General features: G+C 41.7%; 1 long non-coding RNA gene across 1 annotated transcript; it reads left to right on the top strand.

Annotated features, from left to right (window-relative positions):
• Positions 1-13,038: 13,038 nt before the first annotated feature.
• Positions 13,039-15,396, top strand: LOC311592120. The gene is made up of 3 exons (XR_014777297.1): positions 13,039-13,161; positions 14,125-14,267; positions 15,132-15,396. It is a non-coding gene; the product is annotated as an uncharacterized lncRNA (long non-coding RNA).
• The last annotated feature ends 902 nt before the right edge of the window (positions 15,397-16,298 follow it).

Raw genomic sequence — 16,298 nt, 5'->3', positions numbered from 1 at the left:
ATTTTAAATAAACCCCCCTTATGAATGAAACTATGCCAAAGAAATGCAGGTGAGCACAGGCGTGTGTGAGAGACCCAGTCCGTCTAGAACTTCAGTGGAATTGTACAAGAAAGAGGTTTGAAATGAGGGCTGAAAGGTGAGTAGAAGAAAGGGAAGCAGAATTCACCATGGAAGATGACACAGGGCTGGAAACAGAGCTTAGCAGCAGAGCATTTGCCTGGCATGAGGAAAACTAGATCCGGGTCCCAGGGGACACGTGTGTGTGTGTGTGTGTGTGTGTGTGTGTGTGTGTGTGTGTGTGTGTGTGTGAATAATAACACAAGCAGTAGACATCATAACATGCTAAGTCTTTGTGACATCCTTGCGGCTGAGCAGTTCTTCAGGAAGACATGGAATTGCCAGGAGGGGAAAGGTTTGTGTGTCTTTTGGTAGGAGATGACAGCAGGGGAGGCTCCATATTAGTAAGTTGCCGTGTTGTATCACGTTTTTCTTATAAACAAAATGGACCAAACCCTGGAACTGATACCTAGAGAGCACAGCTGAGTCTGGCCAATCCACGCTGGAGGTCGAAACATCTATAGCTCCAACTTCTGATTGTTTCATGTAGGTCTGGAATTTGGTTAGTCCCTGGAGGAAGCCTGAAAAGAATCTCAGGAAAGCCACAGGGGCCCAGCCTTTAACTCAAGCACAGAGCAGTTTATCTTCCTTTCATTATGCTGAAAACTATCCCCTCCCCATTTGTGTAAAGGAAGAGCCCTGAAATTTTATTACATCTAAAAGGCTTTATGGGACATACATGCTTTGATCAACCTGGTCAATGAACAGAAAAGTCAGTACAGAAAAAAATAATGTGTGAGCAGATTTTTATCTTAGAAAGGGTAATGACCTCATTGCTTAAAGGAGACGCAAATAAAGACAAGTGTCCTTTTCCAGGTGGATGAATTACTGCAGACATGTGATTTATACTCACTGACTAGCAAGGAACAGGCAGGAACCATTACCCGGCCTGTTGCCTTTTCCTGTTCCCTGTTAAAACTCTAGTCACATGTTTCAAGAGTTTCATCAACCATGTCTGACTCTTTGCTCATGTCAGGGGCCTGGTAATAAAGTAGTGCCTCTGCTTTGACACTTGGATATTTTCCCCAACTTTTGTGCTTATACCCTGAAGTCATCTGTTAAAGATCCCCAAACCCTAGACTCACTCTTGGCATTAGGGATGCCCCTTTGCCTTATAGAGGAATTGGAAAGTCTGTTCATTCTATGAGAGGTTTGACTCATCATCCTGTGTATGGAGCTACTTCTTGGGGTTTACAGAACCACAATAATTTGGACATTGGTTTAATATCATCAATAATCTCAAAGTGGCATTCATTTCTTAGTCTCTATGACATTGTTCTACAACTATATCCAACTACAATACTTACAAAGGAGCAGAGAAAAAGAGGAAATATTATCAACACTGAAAAACAAATCTATTAGACAACCTAGTGCTGGTGACAAGTCTTTGTTATCTATAAATATAATGCAAGTTTAAGTACAATGGAGAGAAATTACTCAAAATTCATGTCAAGTTACTTTGCATTGTGGAGCAATGCTAATGCTTTTCACTAGCAACCTTACTCTCAATTATTAGATTATAGAGTATATGATACTAAGGACAAGAATTGGGCAAGGAGGCAGCTGGTAGATTTTGCTAAAGGTTTATAGTTAATTCTCACAGGATGACTTTCTAGGTCAGTGCTGTAATCAGGATGCCAAGGATGCTCTTTCCCCTTTATTTATATTGGTTTACAGTTGTTGAAATCAAGTTGTGGAGGAAAGAAACAGTATTTGTTTGGTAAAATAGATATGAACCACATGAAGGACCACATGAAGTGAAGGCTGGATTAGGACCTAAAACATGTGTTCAACCGTCTATATCATCAGTTCTCAATCTGAGGGCTGAATGACCCTTTCACAGGGGTCACATATCAGATATCCTGCATATCAGACATTTACATTATGATCCATAATAGTAGCAAAATTACAGTTATGAAAGAGTGATGAAATAATGTGTTGGTTGTAGATCAGCACAACATGAGGAACTGTATTAGAAGGTCGCAGCATTAGGAGGTTGAGGACAATTATTCCAGCTATATCTGGGAAGAAGAAGGATCATCCCATAGAGGCAGGAGAAAGGCCAAGGTGTTTTCTAAAAATGAATGAAGACAGATAAGAATTTAGAAGACTTGCACCTGTAATTCCAGTACTAGGGAGGAAGAGGCAGGTAGAGTTCTGTGAGTTGGAGGCCAGCCTGGTCTACAAAGCAAGTCTAGGGCAGTCAAGGCTACACAGAGAGACCCTGTCTTGAAAATCCATCCCTACCCCCACCCCCGCCACCACAGAAAATTTTAGAAGACTGTCCCAGTGAAGAGATTAGTGAAGGAAAACATTTAAAAAGGAAAGAGAATACACCCTGAGCTGAAGAAAGAAACTATAGATTATTTTTAAAGGCTATAGATTATTTAAAAAAAACAGTGTTCCCTTATTTAATTCACAAGAATTAAATAATTAAATATTAAATAATTAAAGAATTAATAATTAAAGAATTGTGAAGAAACAAAGAAGGGAAATGCATTGACTCTAAGGCACAACAGACACAAGACAATGAGCAGGAAATGCTGTAATATTAAGAAGAGAGTGTAATGAGATGCATGAAGTGCACATTGAGGTCCATGTACCACAGTAAAAAGAAACAACATCGGTGATAACTGACATGGAGCACAGAAATGGGAGAATGAGGCGGTAGGTAATTGGTATTTCCTAAGGGCCAGTGTAGATAACATCCACGAAGGAAGATGACCTGTGGTTGAAGATGGATTTTCCTGAGTCAATGGAAGGAGGCTCACCTGTGCTTACACCTTTACAATACTGTTGACACAGGTATGTTTAATATATATATACTTATCATTGTCAACACATTTGGCCTAACAATTATTGTCTTATTAAAAATTTATATTGAAGGACTGAAGAGATGCCCAGCATTTAGGAGTCTACACTGCTCCTTCAGAGAAACTGAGTTCAGTTCCCAGGACCCACCTCAGGCTCCTCACCAATACCTGTAATTCTTATGGCCTCTGTGGACACTTTACATTCCCACAGACTCACATACAGATACATGAAATTTAAAAATAGAAATAAACCTTTAAATTGAGAATTCAGAGAAAATATTTATTCATTAAAAATAACCCACGATTTTAATCCCAGCACTCAGAAGGCAGAGACAAAGAGATCTCTGAACTTGAGGCCAGCCTGGTATGGTGGTTTGAATGGGCGTGGTCCCTAGACTCGTGCCTTTGAATGCTTGGCCATAGGGAGTGGCACTATCAGGAATTTTGGCCTTACTGGAGTAGGTGTGGCCTTGTTGGAGGAAGTGTGTCACTGTGGAGGCAGGCTTTAAAGTCTCCTACGCTCAAGCTATACCCAATGTGGCACGCAGTCCCCTTCTGCTGCCTACAGATCAAGATATTAGCACTCTCAGCTCCTTCTCCAGCACCGTGTTTGCCCGTATGCTGCCACACTTCCTGCGGTGACAGTAATGGCCTGAACCTCTGAAACTGTAGGTCAGTCTTAATGAAATGTTTTCTCTTGTAAGAGTTACTGTGGTCATGGTGTCTCTTCACAGCAATTAAACCCAAAGACACCTCCAGGACAGCCAGGGCTACACTGAGAAACTCTGTATTGGGGGGAAAAGCCCATTATATATTAACATAAAAGGAAGTTCTTATAAGAACTATATTTTAAAACAGAAAAATTGGAATTCCCACTTGTGATATAGAGGCAACAAAAATATCTACCATATGATGTCATTATGAAAACTAACTGTAAACAGAGAGGCAAAGTGCATTTCCTTTTGTTCACCCAAAATTCAGTGGATGTGGACATGGAGACATACATACAGATCTAGATGTGATGTGAATCAAGACTTTTATAAATGTTTCTCACTAGTTGAATAATATGTCAAAAACCTACCTGTACAGCAAAGACATTCAGTGAAAATACAGCTGCCAGGCGTGGCAAGATGGGTAAGCTGATCACTGAGAACTGAAGGTTGGACTCACTGCACTAGAGGGTCAAGGCTGGCAAAACTGGGAAGCCTATTATAGTTCCCAAATTGGTCATCTCAACTTGAAAAATAAACCTAGGCACTGGAGAGATGGCTCAGAGGTTAAGAGCACTGTCTGCTCTTCCAGAGGTCCTGAGTTCAATTCCCAGCAACCACATGGTGGCTCACAACCATCTACAATGTGATCTGATGCTGTCTTCTGGTAGGCAGTCAGGCACACATGCAGGCAGAGCATTGTATACATAAGAAAGAAAGAAAGAAAGAAAGAAAGAAAGAAAGAAAGAAAGAAAGAAAGAAAGAAATGAAAGAAACTGTTAAAAAAAAAAAAGAAAAATAAACTTAAAGGCTTTATTTCCCAACATTTCTGTGATGCCAATTATGTGATTTTTTAAAAACTGGAGACAAATAACAGTATCCAAAACATAGCATATCTCTCATATAATAAAATCTAAACTCAAGAATAATTTGATTTGAAGGAGTTCAGTTGTTCCATTTTGTTGATCATGTGATAGAGTGAAGATCGGACTTCCTTGAGCACTCTCTGTTCATGAGCTTATGCTTGGACACCTCCTTGTCCATTTGCTGGGAAAGTTGCTCTATAGGGCTGGAGTGTTTTCATCTAGATCTTATAAGATGTTAATCATAGGGAGGGGGAAGCAAGTTTTTATAAGAACTTTATTTTAAAACATAAAAACTGGAATTATTTTATATTTAAAAAATTTATGATCTGGGTAGAAGACATGAATAAGCCATATCTGTCTCATTTGATTTGTTTTAAAATGCTATTGTAGTTTAAGTATTTTTTGAAAAGTCACACATCACACACATACTTGATATGAAGATATTTTAATAGCCTTCACAGATAGTTATAAACATTATAAAAGTACTATAAATAAAAATTTCAAGTCGATGGTTTTTAAAGGTTATTGTAACATAGAAACTGATCTGTAAGGGAGACTTGCTGGAAGATGAGACAGCAGCGGAGGGAGGTGGCTGAGGCGGGGATGGGGATGAAAATTACCACAGTGCAGTATATACACTATGGAGTTTTCAAAGAAAACATATTCTCCTAAGTTATGCACATCTTCCAGTATTGGCATATCTTCCCACACAACGTATAAAAACCACCCTAATTAGTATCACCACCACTCACATCAGAAAAGTCTAAATTTCATGGTGGGATTAATAGTTTTCCGAAATTCTCATAATCATTTGAAAACTTGGAGTTTATCTTTGACCAAAAAAATGATGGCACTTGGTTTGTTTGCTTTTGTTTGTTTGTTTGCTTTTGTTGTTGTTGCTATTGTTGTTTTAACTTTTTATTGACTCTTTATGAATTTCATATCTTGCACACTAATCCCCCTCATCTGCCTGCACTCCACTCCACCCTTGCAACCTTCCCCAAAGCAACAAACAAACAAAGATCTTGTCATGGAAGCTGCAGTACGTCATACAGTATACCTTTTTGCTCAACCAGCTTTTCTTGCAAATGTTCATTGAGTGAGTCATTGGTCTGGTTTGAAGTCTCTGGTTTCTGCTACACTATCAACAGTGGATCCTCACTGGGACTCCTCTTGGATATCCTGTTGTTGCCCTGTGTCATGGACACCTTGCAGTTTTGTATCTCCAGGCTTAGCCTTTCCACATGCTCCAGCAGATCATAAGATGGGTTAAATATTGGCATGGCCCAACTCAAAGCTCTGCATCTGGGTCTGGGTGGTGACAGAGTTGGTCAGTCTGATTGCTCCCCCACATCTGGGCCATCACTTCAGCACTGTCCAGGCGAAAAACAGGGACAGCTTCCCTGCTCTCATGCACTCTGGGCAGTTCTCCCAAGGCCACATGACCAGGGCCAACTCTACTGTGCTGCCCAGGTGCAGGCCCCTCTCTCCTGAGTGCTGTAGCCAGTGAGGGCTAGGGCCATTTCTCCTGCTATCATGTCCTTGGGGTCTGTTCTCCCATGCTTCCCAGGCTAGGGGTAGGATCAGTTTTCCAGAATATTGTAGCCAGCGAGAGGTGAAGGCAGCTCTGCACAGCCCTCAGACGTCAACATGGCCCTAGGAGGCAGCCCAGATCAGGGACATCTGCATGGCCTTTGGTGGTTACATGGGACACTGACATCAGCCAACACAGACCCTCCCCTCACTGCTTGGGGCCATGGACCCAGACGTGGTCTTCTGTGGCAGCACAGGCTGGGACCTCACCGTGCCCTCCCGTGTCATTGTAGGCTACTCGTATATGAGGCCGTTCCTCACTCTCACAAGGCTCCAGTTCTGCCTCTCTTCATTGTGCACACACTCTTCTGCTTCTCTTTCCCTCCATCTCTCCACCACATACTTGTTCATCTTAATGCCCCACGCTGGGAGGGGCCGTTTCACCCAGGAAAGGGGTCACCACGGGCATGCTCTGCCCTGCCCTTGCCCCTTGGGCGCAGTGTGGTGCTGGGTGGGGTCATCTCACGAGTCTTTCTTCTTTTCTTTTTTTAAATGATATACTCATTTAATTTATTTAAGGACTGTTCGCTTGATTGCCATAGTTTGTCTGTTGGTTGTACTTTCAGATAAAAAACAAAATAAAATAAAAGGACGTTCTAGGAAAATGGGGTTAGTTCAGCTTTTGATTTGAACAGCTGCCCATGTGAATTTTCTCTAGCCTCTGTCCTCATAGCACAAGGGTTGCCTATGACTCTGTGCTTCCTATGTTGTCAAACATGGCATGTCCTGACTAAGGTGCAGTAGGATTTAGCTAGACTCTCTTGATCGTTGCTAAGGCACTTTGGCATTAGAGTACCAGCGTCAACACCATACTCAGCATTGTGAGTATAGTCTAACCTGAGCTCATGGACTTCTAGAGGTTGGCTGACCACATCGAAGAACCGTGCTCTGTCAGAACTCTGAAGATGACTGCATCTCATATGTTCATAATTTAAAAACCCTGCTTGCCTATGTAATACTGAATGTGGAACTAAGTGGAGCTAGACACTGAGAGACAAAGTTTGCAGTTCAAAGAATTGTTCCTATTCTTGGCAGATTTATTTCTGTGCTTAGGAAAAGTAGTTTATGGGAAATTAAAAAAATTATATATATATATATATATATATATATATATATATATATATATATATAACTTTAAAGAGACAGACATCTTAAAGCTGGCAAGGTAGAAAGAAGAAAATTGTGCATAAATTGAAAACATGAAAAATTAAAATGTTATCAACTATACTTTGTGTGAGAGGTTATTAAGCAAACCCAAGCCAATAACTTGCAAGGGTTTTGATGTCATACAGTAGTTAAAAAAAAAAAAAAAAAAAAAAAAGGAACTATTTAAACCAACAGTACTTCATTTTTCTCACCAGCCTGCCTCCAAAAATTACTATACTCTTGTCTGCATCTGTGAGTTCATCTTTCAATTAGAAGATAAATTCATTTCTGGGGACTTAATGTATACCTTAGTGGTTGCAGCTAATAATACTGTACTGCTCATTAGAAATGTGATAGGAGCAGATTTTCTCACCCTCTTCATCTTCCATGATAACTGTACTAGTGATGGGTGCATTAATTAGTTTTATGTGGTAACCAGTACACAGTGCGTATGGATATGAAATTACCTTGGCATGTGTCTGAAATATTTATTAATTAACTATTAAAATTAAAATTTCCATTAACTATTTATAGTTTAAATGAAAGCAATAAGAAAGCAGTATTTTCCAAAGCATAATATAAACAAAATATATCACATATTAAAATAAAACTAGTATATAAAAATAAGTTTTGAGACAGAATAGAAATGAGCAATTAATACAGATTTTCTGATACTTCTTAGATCAAGTATAAAGGAAAAGAGGCAGGCTATAAAACATGTACATAACACATGTTAACTTTATATTGTCTTTGCTTGGCGCAGACCAAGACAACTTTCAGCAACTCAGAAAGGAAACATTGTTTCCCTTTACAACTTGAGGTTTGTAGACTTATGTAAATAGTTTCCAGAATAGTGAATCTAATATTGATGTTGAAATTTCAGATAGGACTGGCATAGGAACCTAGAGATCAAGTGTATCTTGGAAACCAGCTAAGTTAGAGTCCTTGAGCTAACTCTGTTTATGTCCTCTTGTTATGCTTTCTCTCATAAGCATCCCGTTTTCCTGACTACTGTATTTTAGGATAGCTGGAGAGGACCAAGAATTGCCTCCACTACCACTAGTACTTAGACAATATAGGAGGCATACAGTAAGCAATCAATAAATACTTAGTAAGGGACTGAATGAATGGGACCAGAATAAACCAGTGCCTTTTACTTCTAATTCTAAAACTGGCATGTTGGGGTAAGGCAGGATACGTATTTGCACTTGTGTGGCCCACATACTACATCACATGTGGCAAACAATCCCCATGGGCACTTTTGGCAGAACAGAGCTGTGTTTAGCAAGGTTACCATCCCCTCACCGTCTCATTCGAGAAACGAGCATGCGCTGGTGGTATGTGTGGGGCCTTGAGTGTCAAGGACTCAAGTAGCCTTCTACAGATGTGGCTCGGGACAATGCTGAAGCATAGAACCACAGCCTCTGAGCTTCCCTGCCACTCCACACCACTAAGTGTGTTCGTGTGTAAGATGGCTCAGTGGGTAAGGCCATTAGCCCTGCAGGCATGAGGACATGAGTTCAAATTGCCAGGACCCACGCCCAAATCCAAACACAGCTGCATGTGCCTGTGTCCTCAGCGGTGAAGGGCGGAGATGGGTCGATCCTGATGACAAGGTCCAGTGAGTTTCAGTGAAAGACTGTCTCTAGACAAACAAGGTGGATGACCAAGACGTCCATTCTCTGCTGTAGCGTCTGCAGCACGCACCAAGATGTATGCACCTATCTCACTTGTGCAACCTCCCCACCCCCCACCAAAAACACCAATAACATAACAGTTTCTCAAACAAGCTACAAATATCTCAGCTTTAGAAGCTGTGGGGTAAAAGGAGCCCAAAAGACAGAAGTAAATGACTGATAACCAAAGGCTGAAGATCCAGAAGTGGGTTCTCGTGGATGAGACTGTTGTAAACAGCAGACACCTTTTCTAAGAATAATAGTGCCATAGCCACAGAGGAGGGCCATAGGCACACACACTTCTGACACAGGAACCGTTATGAGGTCTACAACCCATCTAGGAAATTGAGAAAGGGATGTCAACTAAATGAATATTCTCTTATTTCCTCACTAGATGAAGACAGGCAAAATGGGACATGACAGGTGGAGTGTAGTTTGGCTATGGCTGAACATGATTTGTGAATAGTTCTTTAGTGTCAAGCTTCAGAGTTCAGAGACATAGGACTGAGAGGCAGATATCTTGGCAAGATGGGCCATACAGTCCACTAAATTACTGGCAGTGGGGAACAGGAGGATGAGCTATTATAGGCTGCATCTGGAAAACTGTAGGTTGTTGCTATTGTACTGTTAGAGGGCTGGCATTATGCACACTGTATGAGATTTCTTTCTTTCTTTCTTTCTTTTAAAAAAATATTTATTTATTTATTATGTTCATCAGAAGAGGGTACCAGATCTCATTATAGATGGTTGTGAGCCACCATGTGGTTGCTGGAACTGAACTCGGGACCTTTGGAAGAGCAAGCAGTGCTCTTAACCTCTGAGCCATCTCTCCAGCCCTGTATGAGATTTCTAAGGAATTATGACTCTAGCAGCGAACCTCCTAGTCTGAAACAGGAGAGTGACATTTGATGTAGAAGTCCAGTTAACTAACTATGTGTGGTATTCTGAGCCTGTAATTGAGCATCATGGAGGCAGGGGCAGGAAGAATGTGAGTTCAAGGCCAGCCTGGACTATGTAACAAGACCTTACCTCTAAAGTAGCCACATAAATATCACAGTATGCTGTGATGCGTGTGGGAGGCTAGGAGACTGTGCCAGCTACTTGGTGGTCATCTGTCTTTCTAAGGAGAAGCTACTGGTAGGATTGGAATAAAATCTGGTCTTACTTCTCTTAAGTATTTAGTTATATTGATAGAGTGCTTTCATTGGGAAAGCAGCAAAAACACAAGTTTTAAAAATTAAGTTAGCCAGGTTAAAAAATATTAATGAGCATTGTTCAATGTCAGTATTGCTGAGTAAAGCATATTTTGGAAAAAATTGAAAACCACTGTGTGCTTCTATAATGAATATTTCATAATCAAAATCATATGATACTCAAACATACTACTTTTTGTTTCTTCTTTATTTTTTAATTTTTTACATAGACATTTATATCACTATACAAATATACAATAGATTATCTATAGCAAGAAGAACCATGACACAATCAGGAATTATATAAATGTTACATTCTTAGTGTTTTGGCTACAGAAATTTAGATGCACCAAGATAGGAAAGATGTCTTCTTCAAGGCTGTCAAATACAAACATACTACTTTTAAGACTTAAAAAAAAATCCCCACTTTGTCCCACTTTGCTCTGATATCATGGACATGCTGGAGACTGTAATAAATCACAAGAGGTCTGCTTTACTGCTGAGAGATGTCTGGCTTGTTTGTGGACACTGTGTCTATAACATGGAGGCCATACTATGTTTCTCTTGGTAATAAATAAGGAGAGGTCATTTCTGGGCTCTGAGAAAGGAAGGCCAAGACTCAGGTGACTCATTTTGTGTGTGTGTGTGTGTGTGTGTGTGTGTGTGTGTGTGTGTTTGTGTGTGTTTGTGTGTGTGTTTGTGTTTGTGTGTTTGTGTGTGTGCTTGTGTGTTTGTGTGTGTGTAGGGGTGTGTTTGTGTGTGTGTGTGTGTGTGTGTGTAGGGGTGTGGGACAGAGCTTGTTCATTCAAACCCTTTTTGATGTGTGTGGGAAAGAAGGGTATGCAGTTTATAGTGGAGAAGTTGAGATGGAGAAACAGGGGCTCATGGGGACAAGTGTCCTCCACAGTGAAAAAAAAGATAGCTCTCAATTTTAACACGTGGCTTCTGGCAATGGGAGAACGAGGGTTTTCTCACTGGAATGAGAGTAGTAAAGTAATAGTCAGCACATGGATATTTCTCCTCTGGGGTTCTGTGTGTCCCTTCAGCCTGCACTCCAGCTTCAACGTCAGCAAGGTCCAAGGAAGGTAGGGAAGGGACATGAGCCTGAAGATCAAGAAGTCAGAGTTTCACTATGAATTGGGACCCATTGGTCATTTCATTCTCTGCTCTTGTCTGGGTTTCCGTAGCACCCCATCTGCGTCCAGTGGTCACATGCAGAAAGTTCTTAGTCTAAGGATAGCAGTACTAACCCGCCCACTGGCCAGCAGAAGAGATTTAAGAAAGATACAGAGTTTCAATACTCAGCTATGAGGGACCATAGACATAAGGAAGGGGCTAAAATAAAAAGATGTCCAGAAAGAGTAAAGTGGAATAGGGTCTCGGTGCTTGCTCCCCTCCTCCCTTCCTCCCTTCCTCCTCATGGCCTCCAACATTTCAGTGTGCCATCTCACATAATAACCTCCATAGATGGACACATGTCCCTTTCCTGGGCTAAAGGATTGACCTATCCCTGGAAACAGATGTTGAACTTACAGGTTTTTAACTGTTCAGCTGTGATCTCTGTATTTATCTTGCTTGGGGAAGCTGTTGGGTTGGCCACTGATTACATCCTTGCCATCCTTAGCATTTAGATTTCACACAGGTAGCAATAAAACAGTTTGGCATTGAGGGGGAAAAAAGTAATTCTGTGTGTATGTGTGTATGTTGGGTAGGGTATGGGTACATCTTTAGTGTAGATGCCCAGGGAGTCCAGAAGAGGGCATCAAACACAGGTGCTCGGATTCCAAACCCATGAAGTCCTCTTCAAAAGCAGTGCTTGTTTCTAACTGTTGAGTTATCTCTATCACCTCAAACATACTATTTTAAAGTAGAAAGACAGAAATATCATTTTACTATTACTCAACAGTGAAGAGTGAGATAGGCAACTGAAGAGGTGGGGAAAGAATGTGTGATCCATATTTTGTATTCGTCACATAACCAAGAATTAAACAATATTATCACTGCCTAGAGATAACACCACAGAGAGGAAAACCTTTGTTTAGAGAGCTCCATCCTCACGAACCATCTTTCTTCCCTATATTCTTTCCCTATGCACCCCAATTTCTTGATAATTGCTAAGTGTACCTCAGGAGCAGTGAGCACTCAGTGTGGATAGAACCCGGAGTTCAACCCCAGCACCCAAACAACAAATCATTTTTCTTTATGCTTGATTATAAATATTTATTTAGTTAGTTATAAAAAATAAGCTCATTAATAATGAAAATACTAGGCTAAGGGAATCAAAAGCAACCCTGTCCTCACCTCCATCTCTCAACTACACATTTCATAACTAAGTTCCTAAAAAGGCCTTCTTTTTTTTCCATTTTTCTCAGCTGAGTATAACAAAGCTTATGGTTCTTGTACTATAGAAGTTTCCTGGTATGATCTTGGAATCCAAAAGGTATTCCAGTTTTCAGAGCTGGGAAATGAGTTGCATAGAAATCACTGGCCTAGTGTCAGCAGGAGCTTGTGTATGGTCAGCCTCCAGCCATAAATGTCACCCACTGTATCTGGGGAACTGCTTTACTCTTCAAAGTCTAATGAGATGGGAAGAAATGATACAGGCCAAACAGTAAGCTTTCTGGGATGACAGAGGGAGGGAGGAAGGAAGGAAATAAATTCTGATTTGCAACATTTTTCAGTTCAGACTACCAAGCTGACAGGTGACTGAGCTTGAGATGAGAAGAGTTGTGAACCATTGGAGCATTAACATCAGGATCAGTCAGCCTAGCATACAATGAACTTGGGACATGTTACTAGAATATCTATCCATACCAATATCATCTGTATCTATACATCTACACCTACCCACCAATATTCTTTTATAGTTAAATGATTAATTAGTCAACTTTCAATGCACAGGTACCTGCCGAGAGCATCTTGGGTTTAAATGAGATGCCATCTTCATGGAGTGAGTTAGATGTTCCTGTGAGCCTTGAGCCACGAGGGTGTTTATAAAATCTCTCCACCCACGAACACCAAGACCTGCTGCTAGCAAAGGAAAGCAGGTGAGTTCTGAGCACTGGTCTATTATATCAATAGTATATTGCCCTGGAAAGCCATTAACAAATGAACAATGGGTACGTGGAAAGGAAAAGCAAGGACTTTGGCTCAGAGCAAACAACATGACAATGACACCAAACTGAGGTAGAAGCCTGAGCATCAGCCCGTGGTAGTGTGAGTCTGCATTCTTAAAGGAGAGGCCCACAGCAGAGCTGTGCATTAGCATAGGACAATCTATCTCAGATTCTAACGTAGGCAGAGAGGCCCTGAAATGAGTAATTGCTGAAGGGGCAATTGTAGGAGTCATCTTTCCAAGTGATACATTTTATTTTTTTCTAGGCCTTGGCAAATATGAGCTTAATAATCCTTTTGATGGGTGTTGTGTTATCATAAAATAATCTAAATGCAACTAAATGGTATTTAAACTGATCTCCAGACACTGGCAGACTTGGCTGAATGGCAGTCTGGCTGCTAGTGCATCTGTAACACAGCGGGTGAGGAGGGGTGAAGGCACCTCCCTGGCATCCACCTCCCCTGTGATTCTCCTTTTTTAAAACTTTATTAATTTATTCAGATTACAACTCAATTGCCATCCCATCACTTGTATCCTCCCATCCCTCCCTCCCTCCCACTTTCACCCTATTCCCCTCCCCTGGGTCTGTGACCGAGGAGGGTCCTCCTCCCCCTCTATATGGTCATAGGCTATCAAGTCTCATCTTGGTAGCCTGCTTATTCTTTCTTTGAGTGACACCAGGCCTCCCCACCAAAGGGAGGTGGTCAAATGTGGAGCACCAGAGTTCATGTCAAAGTCAGTCTCCGCTCTGCACATAACTGTGGAGAATGTCCTGTCCATTGGGTTGATCAGAGTAGGGGTTTGATATTTACTATTGTATTGTTCTTGGTTAGTGCAAAAGCTTGAGCAGACCCCACTGGGCCCTGATCCACCTATCACGATGTTTTTCTTGAAGGTGAAGAGAGATGAAGCAGAGTGCCAAGTCAAAGAGGAAGCCGAAGAGACACAGGGGATTTCTAGGACTCTTCATCTCTCTTCAGGTTCTGCCTAAACCCTGACTGAGCATGAGAAGGACACTGCTGCCGCCAGCCCCAGCAGGTAGTGAGGCTGGCCGCTGCTGTTGGGAAGGGGCACATTGAGATGCACACAGCCTTCCTGTCACAGGTACATCGAGAAGCAAAGCAAAGCAAGGATTAGAAAAGTCCCAGCAATGCACTTTCGTGCATGATGCCCCCTCCAGAGATGAAAATGCCCAAGGCTGCACAGTAACCAGCCTGAGGACAAACGTTCTAGAATCTCTGAATTTGTGATTCACTGGTGTATCGCCCCAAAGAGGGCCTACAATCCAATGTGCCTAACATCCTCACATTGTAGCACACAGGGCTGGCTTTTCAGCACTTGGAAGCCATTGCTGTAATGCCAAGTGAAGGCACAATTGCCTTCGTGTTTTGCTGTTAAAATACAAATCGCAGATAGGGGTGACAGGATTTGAGGATCCAGAATGCATATAAAGGAGAGATGGCTCGTGTTTTAAAAGCACCCGTTGCGTTTCCAGAGGACCCAGGCTCAATTCCCAGCACTGGCGTAGTGGATAACAACCATCTGTAACTCTACTTCCAGGGAATCTTGATGCTTTTCTTTTCTGCCTTCCTTGGGTACCAGAAACAGATTTGGTGCATAGATATACACACAGGTAAAACACCCATATACATAAAATACACAAATAATTAGATAAATCATCTTTGTAGAAGGAAACTAATTGAGGTGGCCTCAGTTCTTAATTACTGTCTGTTTGTTTATTTATTTTTTTGGTATGGTAAGATACATTCAACTTAACATTCTTAATTTATTCTTAGGAAGAATTTTAAATACATTCTGAGTAGCAATTGGGAGCTCCCCTCTCCTTACCCCGGCGTGGCGAGCACAGGTGGGAAACAGAGTGGCTTCCGTCTCCCGTTTCAGATTTCAGAACACGTCAAGAAGTGAAGAGGGCTGGAAGCACAAGGCCGTTTCCATCTCCCGCCGCTGACAGGCAGCCAGCTGGTCACGGCGCTCAGAGCAGCCATGCAGAGAAAAGCAGAGGCAGAGCGTGGAGCCTGGAGGGAGCACAGGCTGCAGCCCTGCTGGCAAGCCTGCCAAGAGGACTATGAGAAGAACGCCATTTGCAAGACAGTGATTCTGCTGCCGCCTTGGGTGTCAGGGAGAGCTGCAAGCTGACTGCAAATAAACTGGGAGAAGCGGGAGGTAGGGTGGGTACCTCAGAGACACTCCCTGGCATCCATGGTTTCCCTGAGCCAAAGGTCTCAGCATCAAAATAAAACAAAGAGAAATAAAAGACTAATCCATGACCTGCCTGTGCCCTGCAACTAGGAAGACAAAGACAATGTCTGTGTATATAATACTGGTGTCTGTAAGAAGTAAGTCATCCCAAATAAATACAGCATTCTTTTCAGTCAGGCCCTCTAGTTGAAGGTATGAAGTTTGTACTTTAATTTCCAGGATACTGTCAATCACTGTCAGATGATCACTAAATAAAATCTTAGTGAACTGGCACAGAGACCTAAGGTACAGTGTGCTACTGACGACTTTATCCAGCCTTAGCCTGATGGAGCAGCATGAACTCATCTGGTATCAAACAGAAGTTGAAAAGTCAAACTATTTCTCAGGTCTTTGTGAGAATTCCCTGGATGCTGGAACCACTGCCATGGTACATATTAGGGCTAAAGGAACAAAATGGTAGCGTGGACCCTCAGAGGAGGAGTGGGATGTTAATTCAAAATTGTATTTTGAGTAGGAGCTGTAAGTCCAGGCATCTAAGTTTTCTGCCCCTATCCCCACTCAATGCCATCAGAAGAATATGAAAAACGTGGCTCAGTAACTCTTAGAATCATTAGTGATGTCTGGTGAGGCCAGATGTGGGGAAAAATTTCAAACTCCATGAGAAAAAATCTGTATAACCTCCCCCCTTTATCCTAATTTAAAAAATATTTTATGTATATAGACGTTGTGTCTGCATGTGTATCTATGTACTACATGTGTGCCTGGTGCCTGTGAAGGCCAGAAAAGGGCTTTCGTTCCTCTAGATCTGGACGTACAGATGGTTGTGAGCTGCAATGTGGTCCCCATCTC

The sequence above is a fragment of the Acomys minous genome (genome assembly GCF_964271855.1).
Source record: "Acomys minous genome assembly, chromosome: 1".
NCBI lineage: Eukaryota > Metazoa > Chordata > Mammalia > Rodentia > Muridae > Acomys > Acomys minous.
Note: the sequence above shows the minus strand (reverse complement) of the source record. Positions and strands in the feature narration are given on the sequence as shown.